Genomic DNA, 12,303 nt, shown 5'->3' with positions numbered 1-12,303 from the left:
ACGTTCCGCATTTTAAAAAAAAATATTTAGACCCTGTTTATTATAATTAATTAAATTAGTCCCAATGACGATTAATAAGATGATTAGCGTCCGGGTCCCCACAACAGGTGGTATCAGAGCTATAGATCCTTTAGATTGAGATAGAAGAGGCTAGTGAGCGGGGTAGATTGAGGATTTCTTTCCTGCTTTTGAATGCTAGCATGTCTTACTGCTTTAATACATGTTACTTGCTTATCTGATTTGATATAGTAATATGTTTTATTGAGAATGGATCAGCACCGATTCTAGATCAGCAGTAAGATGATCAGAGGAGGACTGAAGTTGGTTGTTGTATTTGAGTTACTAATTCTGTTGATAACCAGATATGCCTCCCAGACGAATCCCAGAACAGGGTAGTACATCAAATCCTCCAATGGATGTAACACCGACTCCAATGGAAACGTTACTGAAACGATTTCAGTCATTTCATCCGCCAACTTTGAAAGGAACAGAGAACGTTGTGGAATGCGAGAGTTGGCTTGATGATATTGAAATGCTTTTTGACTCATTGGAGTATACAGATCAGAATCGAATTCGATTGATTGGACACCAGTTACACGATGTTGCAAAGAACTGGTGGATTACGATAAAGAGGGCTTTGGAGCATAGAGGTATGACTATCACCTGGAATGTATTTAGAATTTAATTTTATCAACGATTCTTTCCAGTGTCGTACAGAAAAGACAAGGGGGCGGAGTTTGCTAAACTAAGGCAGGGACCGATGAACATAGAAGAGTACGTGTCCAAGTTCTCCACCTTGTTGAAATTTGCACCACATGTTGCTGATAGCGAGGAAGCTACTGCTGATCAGTTCATCAATGGCTTGAACCCAGAGATTTTTACATTGGTGAACACAGGGCGACCGAATAACTTTACTGACGCCCTGAACAGAGACAAAGGAGCATAAGCCGGTCTGATGAGACAGAAAGGGGCTTCATTTGTGCCTCCAGCACCGAAACCACAGCAACCACCTCCCAGATTTGAGGGTGGCAGCAACAATGGAGGGAAGAAGGAATTTTTGAAAGCCAGAGGAAAGCAATTTAACAAATCTGGCAGCAGTTCTTCTAGCTCCGGTGGTTCCCGATAGAGCCAGAGTTATACTGGAGAGTTTATTGTAAGACTTGCGGAGGAAGACATGCAACTGAGCAATGCCAGGGAGTAACTGGTAGTTGCAACATCTGTAAACAGCCGGGACACTTTGCTAAAGTGTGTCCACAGAGAGGGTCCCAAAGATCTCAGGGAGCCGAGTCATCGGGATCAGCAGCACAGACTGAGAGATGATCAGCTGCTGTTCATACATTCCATCCAGCGCCAGCTCAGTCACAGCAGAGGCCAGGAGGTAGCCAGACTGTTAGCCAGCCTCCTAGACAGCAGGCCAGAGTATTCGCTTTGACCGAGGAGCAGGCCCAGGAAGCACCAGATGACGTTGTGGCAGGTAACTGTTCTTTATGTGGTTACCCTGCTTATGTATTGATTGATACCGGTGCTTCACATACTTTTATTTCTGAACGATTTGCATTAAGTCATGCATTGCCTGTAGAGTCTTAAGCTACTGTAGTGTCTGTCTCTTCTCCTTTAGGGACAGGTTTGATATCCGTAAATTCTGTAAAATATTGTGTACTACAGTATGACGAGCATGAGATTGAATTAGATTGCATCGTACTTGGGTTGTCAGATTTTGATTGTATTATCAATATTGATATGCTGACCAAGTACAGAGCTACAGTTGATTGTTTCCACAAGATAGTGAGATTCAGACCAGATATGACGAAAGAGTGGAAATTCTACGGTAAGGGTTCTAGATCGAGAATTCCTTTAATATCCGTATTATCTATGACTCGATTGTTATAGAAAGGAGCAGAGGGATTCCTTGTATATTCAGTAGATTTACTGAAGTCGAGTCCATCTTTGGCTGATTTGCTAGTGGTACGTGAGTTCGCTGACGTCTTTCCAGATGAGATCCCGGGATTACCTCCAGTTAGAGAGATAGACTTCAGCATTGAATTGATGCCAGGTACAGTGCCAATTTCTAGAGCCCCGTACAGAATGGCACCAATTGAATTGAAAGAATTAAAAGATCAACTGGAAGACTTACTGGCCAAGGGGTACATCAGACCGAGTGTTTCTCCTTGGGGTGCTCCAGTATTGTTTGTAAGAAAGAAGGACGGTTTGATGAGACTCTGCATCGACTATCGGCAACTGAACAAGGCAACGATAAAGAATAAATATCATCTGCCTCATATTGATGATTTGTTTGACCAGTTGCAGGGTTCTTCAGTATATTCCAAAATTTATTTAAGATCGGGATATCATCAGCTGAGAGTCAGAGATTCTGATATCTCGAAAACAGCATTCAGAACCAGGTATGGACATTATGAGTTTATTGTCATGCCATTTGGTTTGACGAATGCTCCAGCTGTGTTTATGGGATTGATGAACCGTGTATTCCAGAAATATCTCGATGAATTTGTGATTATTTTCATCGATGATATTTTGATTTATTCAAAGAATATGAGTGAGCATGCTGAGCATCTACGAACTGTGTTGCGAATTTTAAGGACTGAGAAATTATATGCTAAACTGTCGAAATGCGAGTTTTGGTTGAGACAGGTAGTATTTCTGGGGCATATTATATCCGGAGATGGGATATCAGTGGATCCCAGCAAAGTTGAGGCTGTGATTTCTTGGCCAAGACCGACATCTGTGCCCGAAATTCGCAGTTTCATGGGTTTAGCAGGATATTACCGTCGTTTTATAAAAGATTTCTCGAGTATAGCTAAACCAATTACTCAGCTGACTCAGAAGAATGCTCCATTTGTTTGGTCTGAAGAATGCGAGACCAGTTTTCTTGAGTTAAAAAAGAGATTGACCAGTGCTCCGGTGTTGACTATCCCATCCGGTACTGGTGGTTTTGTGGTTTATTGCGACGCTTTTCACAGAGGGTTGGGATGTGTTCTGATGCAGCGAGGGCATGTTATTGCTTATGCCTCAAGACAACTTAAACCACATGAGACCCGTTATCCAATTCATGATCTTGAATTGACAGCCATTGTCTTTGCATTAAAGATATGGCGACACTATCTTTATGGTGAGAAGTTTGAGATATATTCTGATCATAAGAGTTTGAAATATCTATTTTCACAATCTGAATTGAATATGAGGCAACGAAGATGGCTTGATTTGCTTAAATACTTTGATTGTGAAATCAAATACTATCCAGGAAAGTCTAATGCAGCAGCTGATGCACTAAGTCGAAAGGTATGTTCTTTATCCTTGTCGACAATCGGTGTTTCAAATTTGATAGAAGACTGTTGTTTGTCTGGATTAGCATTTGAAACAGATTATAGACCGTTGAAACTTTATACGGTGCAAGTGGAACCCGAGCTGATCTTAAGAATTAAGGCAGCTCAGAAAGTTGATCAGAATGTACAGAAATCAGTATCGATGATCAGAACAGGACATCGATCGGAATATCAGGGACGTGATAACGTCTTGTATGTAAATAACCGTTTGGTTGTGCCGAATGTTTCAGATTTGAGACGACAGATATTGTCAGAAGCGCACAACAGTCGATTCAGTATTCATCCTTGTGGCAGAAAGATGTATAATGATTTGAAAAGACAGTTCTGGTGGAAACAAATGAAGACTGACATTGCCGAATTTGTTTCCAAATATCTGAATTGCCAGCAGGTGAAAGCAGAAAGAAAGAAATGAGGAGGTTTATTACAAAGTTTGTCCATTCCTGAATGGAAATGGGATCACATTTCCATGGATTTTGTGATGCAGCTACCGCGTTCCTCCCGAGATTGTGATGCGATTTGGGTCGTGATTGACAGATTGACCAAATCCGCATGTTTTATTCCGTACAAGATGACGTACAGATTTGACCAGATGGCAGAGATCTACGTCAGAGAAGTGGTCAGATTGCCGAAGTCAATTGTATCAGACCGTGATCCCCGATTTACTTCGCACTTCTGGCAGAGCTTGCAGCAGGCTCTCGGTACGAAGTTACATCTGATTACCGCATATCATCCATAGACTGACGGACAGTCAGAGCGAACTATCCAGACACTGGAGGATATGCTGAGAGCAGTAGTGCTTGATTTTAGCACTAATTGGCAAGATGCATTGCCACTTTGTGAGTTTTCGTACAACAACAGCTATCAGACGAGTATTGAGATGGCACCATTTGAATCGTTGTACGGAAAGAAGTGTCGATCCCCTCTTTATTGGGATGATATCTCTGAAGTGCCTGAGATTGGACCTGATATGATCAGAGATATGACAGAAAAAGTGAAGCTAATTCAAAAGAAAATGAAGGCAGCACAAGACAGACATGCCAAATATGCCAATGTTCGACGTAGACCGTTGGTATTTGAGACAGGAGACCGAGTATTTTTAAAGATTTCACCTTTCAGAGGAGTTGTCAGATTTGGCAAGAAAGGAAAACTGTCTCCACGATATATTGGGCCTTATGAGATTCTCGAAAAGATAGGAGATCGTGATGCACGACTCGCGTTACCGCCTTCATTATTCGGGATACATGATGTCTTTCATGTATCGTTATTAAGGAAATACCTTCCTGATGCTTCACATGCTATTCAGCCAGACGAGGCCGAAATGGATGAGACGTTGAGCTATGTTGAAAAACCGATTCAGATTATTGATCGTAAAGAAAAACAGCTCAGAACGAAGACCATTCCACTTGTGAAAGTTCAATGGACTCGTCATGGCACTGAAGAAGCAACCTGGGAAACTGAATCAGATATGAGACAAGAATTCCCTGAGTTGTTTCGATAATGTAAACTTTTTAGACCGTTTCTGTATATACTCCCTATTGATATAATTGAATGCCTGTGATTTCGAGGACGAAATCGTATCTTAGGGGGGGAGAAATGTAATGCCCGAGATTTTATACCGTGTTAAATTACGATTATTGATTTTTAATCGAGATAATTATGAAAGGGCTAACCGAGACAAGAAATGGGATCGCGTGTGAAAATTGATGTGCGAGGACAGTAGCATTGGCGCACATGCGCGACCGGATGCGCGCACATGCGCCAAGCAGGCAGAAGACCTCGCGCATATGCGCGGAAGATGTCGCGCATATGCGCGAGCCTATGCAAGTGAGGTCCAGAAGACATCGCGCATATGCGCCAGTAATGTCGCGCATATGCGCGAGCTGCCAAGGCCGAGACCAGTAGGTCTCGCGCATATGCGCCAGTAATGCCGCGCATATGCGTGAGTCATGCAAAAGGAAAAATCGACATGTGGTGTATTATGCAACGTTGGTATATATATATATATATATATACATGCAACTCTTTCCTCAGAAGAAAGAAAAAAACAAATGTTGAGGGGGAATTGCTCGTTGATTTCAGAATTTGATTTATGATCAATCCGGCCGTCCAAATTTGAATCCGAGTAGGACACCGTGTTCCTAGCAACGACAGCTACTACAGGACGTAAGTTTTGTTACGTTTTGTTAAGATTTGAAATTATGCTATGTCCAGAATCAAATACGATTCATATATAGTGTTCTTGACATAGTAGACATCATAGAATCGAAGTCAGATTAAGAAACAGATTGATTATGGAATTTTTATGAATTTCAGAGTTAAATTGACTGAGATGTGATGTCAGATTCGTACGGTGGTTGATTATAAGTTATTGGAATTAGTATATACTGGTGTGGTATCACCGGTATCGCAAGATTGTACTGTTGTACCGTCAGAATTTGATAAGACGGGGATGTTTTGATTTGAATAAAATATTGATACAGTATATTGATATTGTCATTGCTAGATTGAACATTGACAGGCTTTGAGTCGAGACTTCAATTGTATCAGAGCGACAGAATAATAGGTATAGATAAATGTTGATTCAAGATTGCACAACTCGAGTTAGGTTTGACTTGAGTTTCCCAAAATCACATACTTTATTTTATTGCATTGATATTTTCAGATGATCAGATTGATATGTTTAGTCTATTAAATTATAGCAGAGCCAGAGTTTGAGTCTAAGGCAGATCAGCCTAGCTAGGGCAGAACCGCCGAGTCTTTGTCAGAACCGCGAAGACTCTAGACTTACGGTGTATCGATGAGCTTAGATGTAGATCGACGTCTATTGTAGACATTCGATACAGCATACCAAAGTCTAAATTAGATCGGGATCCCTAGGTTAGAAATAAGTTGAGATAAGATAATAAGTCATTGACTTAAATACAGATTCGTATTGGTTCATGTAGTCAGATTGGATACATGTTTTAATGATTGTTTATGCTTTTATATATGTTTTATATGATCTGGGATATTTATATCTCACCGGAGTTATCCGGCTGTTGTCTTGTCTGTATGTGTGCATGGCAACATGTGGGACAGGTTCAGGGTCACAAAGATGAAGAAAGATCGAGTTAGAGTGGAGACTACGGACTTGGACTAGAGTTAGAGTTTAAACACTTGTTATATAGTTGTTAAACCTTAGTTGAGACTGATTGTATATAGTGCAAGATTTGTACTTTTAATACTGACGTGTATGTTAAGATGTATGTCATTACGTTCCGCATTTAAAAAAAATATTTAGATCCTGTTTATTATAATTAATTAAATTAGTCCCAATGACGATTAATAAGATGATTAGCGTCCGGGTCCCCACAATAACCCAAAGTTTATACTTAGCTCTAGTATCCCAAAAATCCACGCTTCCGCTGCGCTACTCTGATTAAACTTAAGTTCTAGAATGTCCTTACGTCTCTTTGATCCCAATTAATTTTGTCTTTGAAATCCTTATTTGCAATTTGCAACTTAAGAAAACCCATAATAACTTCGTGCTATACTATTATAACCTCAAATTTCAACTTTTCTTAAAATTACCAATATTCAAAATGGATGACCACACTTATCGTATGTTACTTTCCCTATATTATACCCAAAATTGTTCGTCGACTTATCATATTTAAATTATAAAATCTCAAACGCATCATCTAACGCTTAGATTTTTCAAGCCTAATATCGATTCATCCTTAATAACCCCTGATTAAATTCCTTATAACACTATATCCAAGATATCTCAAGGTTCAAAATATTCTTACAAGCCCAAATCATCGAAAATTCCTACCAATTAAACCATCAAATTATCGCTTATTGCTAAACTAGTCCCCAAATTCCTTAATAATTGCAAAATAGATTCTTAATTTTCCCAAAAATATCACATTGGTCCCAATATTTCGAAAATCCTACCATTATACCACAAGTTTTTGGCATTCTTAATTTCCTTCGACGGGTTTCCCATAACATAAATTTCAAAATTTTAAACTTATTTACCCAAAAAATCATTTCCTATAACCAATCTTACCTTTCATTAAACTTAAAATCCCAATTTATACATCTTATTCCCAAAGTCGTTGCAAATCCTTAAATCATTATTCCTCACGTCTAATTCCCAAAAACTAATTCGACTAGTAACCATGGATCATAATATTTTCTTAAAAAATCTACGTGTCCCAAAGCATTCATAATATTCATGATTAACTTATAGCCCAAAAAGTAAAACGTCCATAATAAAACCCAAAAATCAATATCGTCCAATTCCACCACCAAACCACATACGTTAAAATAAAATAATTTCTTATTTCATAGCGTATCACGTAAAAAAAATTCTAATGCATATAAAACATATATCCTCATAATGCTATTAAACATGTGACGTAAACATGTAATTCATATAATTATGCAGGTAATATATATAAAGCATGTAAACTTACAACTTGAGGTTTGACGACTGATTTTTCCGGCGCTGATGGTGGCACAACCCTTTACAGGACCATTGCTCTTATACCAACTGAAACGTCCTGCCCTTTTTATTGCTTTAAAAGTACTAGAAATTTTTTTTTATAAACACTCGATTTTCGACCATGACATATAACTCATGAAAATATTTTTATAAAATATTTTTCCCTTTTTAAAATAAAACATCACCCAACTAGTATTTAAAAATCAAGTGAAATAGTCATAAAACTGAAATCGTCTACTGTTTACCAAACCTAAGAAGCAATAATTTAAAAAGAATAGCCCATACTAAACCTGTCAAAAATCTCTCAAATACAATAAATAATCTTAAAAATCTTTAACTTAAATCAGTAATCATAAAACATAATGCGGAAATAGTAGCGCTGGTCATCGGGTTGTGTGCGCCTTCAGTCCAGTCAAATCACCCGTCAAGTCCTCCCTCAAACTCACCTGCATCCATCACACCTAGTGAGTCTAAAGACTCAACACACCATCATCTTTATAGCAAGTAATACGTAATACAGTCAACATATAACAGTGAAAAATATTTGTACTTAAAATATCGTTTTCATGAAGATGCATAAACTTTAAACATGAACATTTTCGTAAATCTTTTATGATGCATGAACTTTAAATAGAAACATTTTCATAATGATGCATCAACCTTAAGCATAAACATTTTCATGACATGTATAACATAAACCTTAACCTTTTCCTTTTTCCTCAACATGACATGACATAAAACCTTTTTAACATGATCATAAACATTTTTCCTTTTCTTTTTCTTTTTCCTTTGTTGAATTCAGATCGTTAATTGTGACTTTCCTGATCATGACATGAAGGTCGATGGATCCATCTACATATAACCACAGTAATGGGCGGCGGGGGACACCAGCAACACTCTCACCGGTCAACTAGGCCCTGGCCTATCATTATTCGAATAGAAATACGATCGTCGGGGCTCCCTCTGGGGCCTTCTCCCATAAATGGGCTCCCTCTGGGGCCTTTTCCCCTCACGATATTCCCATTCTTCCGTTACCACAAAACCGTTACCACATATTCGTAATGATGGAAACACGATCGTCGGGCTCCCACTGGGACCATAACCCTCACCACGTCGCCAACATTAGCGAATTAGTCACAATCACTTCACTTCCTTCAACATTTATATTCTCATCACTTTATAAAAATCATGCATAACATAACATTTTTTTTTGAAACCAAGCATGCAACATGTCTTTTAAATGTCTTCCATAAATCATAAAAATCCCTTAGACATTTCAAAATCATAATTTAATCATGAACATTTCATAAACATTTAAAAATAATCATAATATCATAAAAATAGCATTTAGAGCACTGCCATGACCTTTACTAATATCTAGGTGTAAAAAGATCGTTTTACCCCTAGACTCGACATTTTACGATTTCGAATTTTTCTTGATTTCATTGACTCTAAAATGTCCCAAATAATTATTTAAGCCTACAAGAATTTTCTCATAATTTTATTTAGCTTAAATCGATGGCTTTTAAATTAATCTTCAAATAAGAAGTACTAATGCGTTTTAATCCAGAATTAAACCAAACTTTAATATAAAATTCTCAAATTAAAAACTTATACTTCTAATAATTATTTAAGCTTAACCCTATAAGGCTTAAACTAGGCGTTTCCCGATTTGTTTTTAATTTTAGACGTACATCCCGGTTTTGACTCGTATGGACTCGAAACTTAACCAAACTTTACCAAACTTAAACCAAAGCTTTATAACACATAACTAAACCATATTCAACCCAATTAAAGCCCACTAAGACCCTCGATCAACCTAGGATACCTACTGAAAATTTCTGCACCAAACCCTAGCTCCTATTTTCGACCCTAGCCATCCTAACCATAAAAGCTTCGACCATAGCCCTTGTCCACCATGACCAGACCATATACCACCCTCCCAGGACCCTAACCGTGCCAACAGCAAGCTGTTGGAAAAGTCCTGAACTCCCAAACGAGCCCAGCCCTTCAAAACCGCTACTCCTACGTGTGTACATCTCCTATTCCCATGCGATCGTCTCACCCTTCGAGCCACCCCTTGTGCAGCCACACTAGGACTTTCCTATGACTCTCTTAGGACTCCTAGCAATTCCCTAACAGCAGACACAGCCATGACTCGCAAGGAAACCCTAGCCGAAGAGCCTTTGCCCACAAGGACTCCTATTACCTTTTTTTTTCGTTCAAGCCTTCTTCCCTACTGGTGCAGCCTTCGTCCAGCCTCCTATGGCCCCTAAAAATGTTGTAAAAACGTCCCTCCAAGTTACCCTACCATGGCAGCCCCTTTGTGCATCAATAGGAGGAGTTTTGAAAAAGAAAAACTCTTGTTTTGTGCATGTATAGCCATAAAAACGAAAATATAAAAGTTGTATCATTTTTTTCATGCAATCATGTATCAAACACATAATATGGTGTGAAAGATGAGAAAAAGGAGATTAAAGCGTTCCTTTGCGTTATATACGCACGAAAAACCGTTGGCGACGAAGAACGGGACGAGGAGACGAAGGCTATGAAGTTTCCCTTTGAATTTCTGAAAATTCCTTCTTCCATTGTGAGTGTGTGCCATGTATGTTGATGAAAGGAGGAGTTTCTGAATTTTGAAAGAGGTGTGGCCGTGTGATCTAGATGCCAAGTGAAGGGTTTTTGCACTTTAAATAGATAATTTAAACACTAACCAATCTTAGGCCCATTAAGTATGTAGATTAGGTCCAATATTGCTTAATTAAAATATTAAAAAATAATTTTGCTTAAATAAGTTGGTAAATTTATTAGCCGAGTTGCCAAAAAATTCGTATTTTAGTTGAAAAACCAACACCGATAAAATTTACGTCCCGGCGTATAAACCTACCTCCAAACTCCTTATTTACAAAAATAATAAAAAGCATCAATCATATTTTAAATAATTAAAAACAATTATTTAATAAAAACATTTGACATTTTTCAGCCATCGGTCCCCGTTTCTCGATCGCAACTCGAATAACCTTTAAAAAAAAATTTTAATGCAACTATGTAGAAAAATATATTTTAAATACGCAAATATGCACCACATAATTAATTAATGCAATTAAAATATTTTAATCAAAATAAAAAGAATTTAATAATTTATATGCATGTGATTCGCGTGGCCCCTTTAAATTTTCGGGGCATTACAATCTCCCCCCCTCAAATTGAATTTCGTCCTCGAAATTCGCTTATCTTTAATAACCCAAAGTTTATACTTAGCTCTAGTATCCCAAAAATCCACGCTTCCGCTGCGCTACTCCGATCAAACTTAAGTTCTAGAATGTCCTTACGTCTCTTTGATCCCAATTAATTTTGTCTTCTAAATCCTTATTTGCAATTTGCAACTTAAGAAAATCCATAATAACTTCGTGCTATACTATTTTAACCCCAAATTTCAACATTTCTTAAAATTCCCAATATTCGAAATGGATGACCACACTTATCGTATGTTACTTTCCCTATATTATACCCAAAATTGTTCGTCGACTTATCATATTTAAATTATAAAATCCCAAACGCATCTGCTAACGCTTAGATTTTTCAAGCCTAATATCGATTCATCCTTAAAAACCCCTGATTAAAATTCCTTATAACACTATATCCAAGATATCACAAGGTTCAAAATATTCTGACAAGCCCAAATCATCGAAAATTCCTACCAATTAAACCATCAAATTATCGCTTATTGCTAAACTAGTCCCCAAATTCCTTAATAATTGCAAAATAGATTCTTAATTTTCCCAAAAATATCACATTGGTCCCAATATTTCGAAAATCCTACCATTATACCTTAATTTTTTGGCATTCTTAATTTCCTTCGACGGGTTTCCCATAACATAACGAAATTTTAAACTTATTTACCCAAAAAATCATTTTCTATAACCAATCTTACCTTTCATGAAACTTAAAATCCCAATTTATACATTTTCTTATTCTCAAAGTCGTTGAAAATCCTTAAATCATTATTCTCACGTCTAATTTACAAAAACTAATTCGACTAGTAACCATGGATCATAATATTTTCTTTAAAAATCTACGTGTCCCAAAGCATTCATAATATTCATGATTAACTTATAGCCCAAAAAGTAAAACGTCCATACTAAAACCCAAAAATCAATATCGTCCAATTCCACCACCAAACCACATGCGTTAAAATAAAATAATTTCTTATTTCATAGCGTATCACGTAAAAAAAATTCTAATGCATATAAAACATAATCCTCATAATGCTATTAAACATGTGACGTAAACATGTGATTCATATAATTATGCAGGTAATATATATAAAGCATGTAAACTTACAACTTGAGGCTTGACGACTGATCTTTCCGGCGCTGATGGTGGGACAACCCTTTACAGGACCATTGCTCTGATACCAACTGAAACGTCTTGCCCTTTTTATTGCTTTAAAAGTACTAGAAATTTTTTTTT

The sequence above is a fragment of the Primulina tabacum genome, chromosome 4, assembly GCF_025594145.1.
Source record: "Primulina tabacum isolate GXHZ01 chromosome 4, ASM2559414v2, whole genome shotgun sequence".
Lineage (NCBI taxonomy): Eukaryota > Viridiplantae > Streptophyta > Magnoliopsida > Lamiales > Gesneriaceae > Primulina > Primulina tabacum.
Note: the sequence above shows the minus strand (reverse complement) of the source record.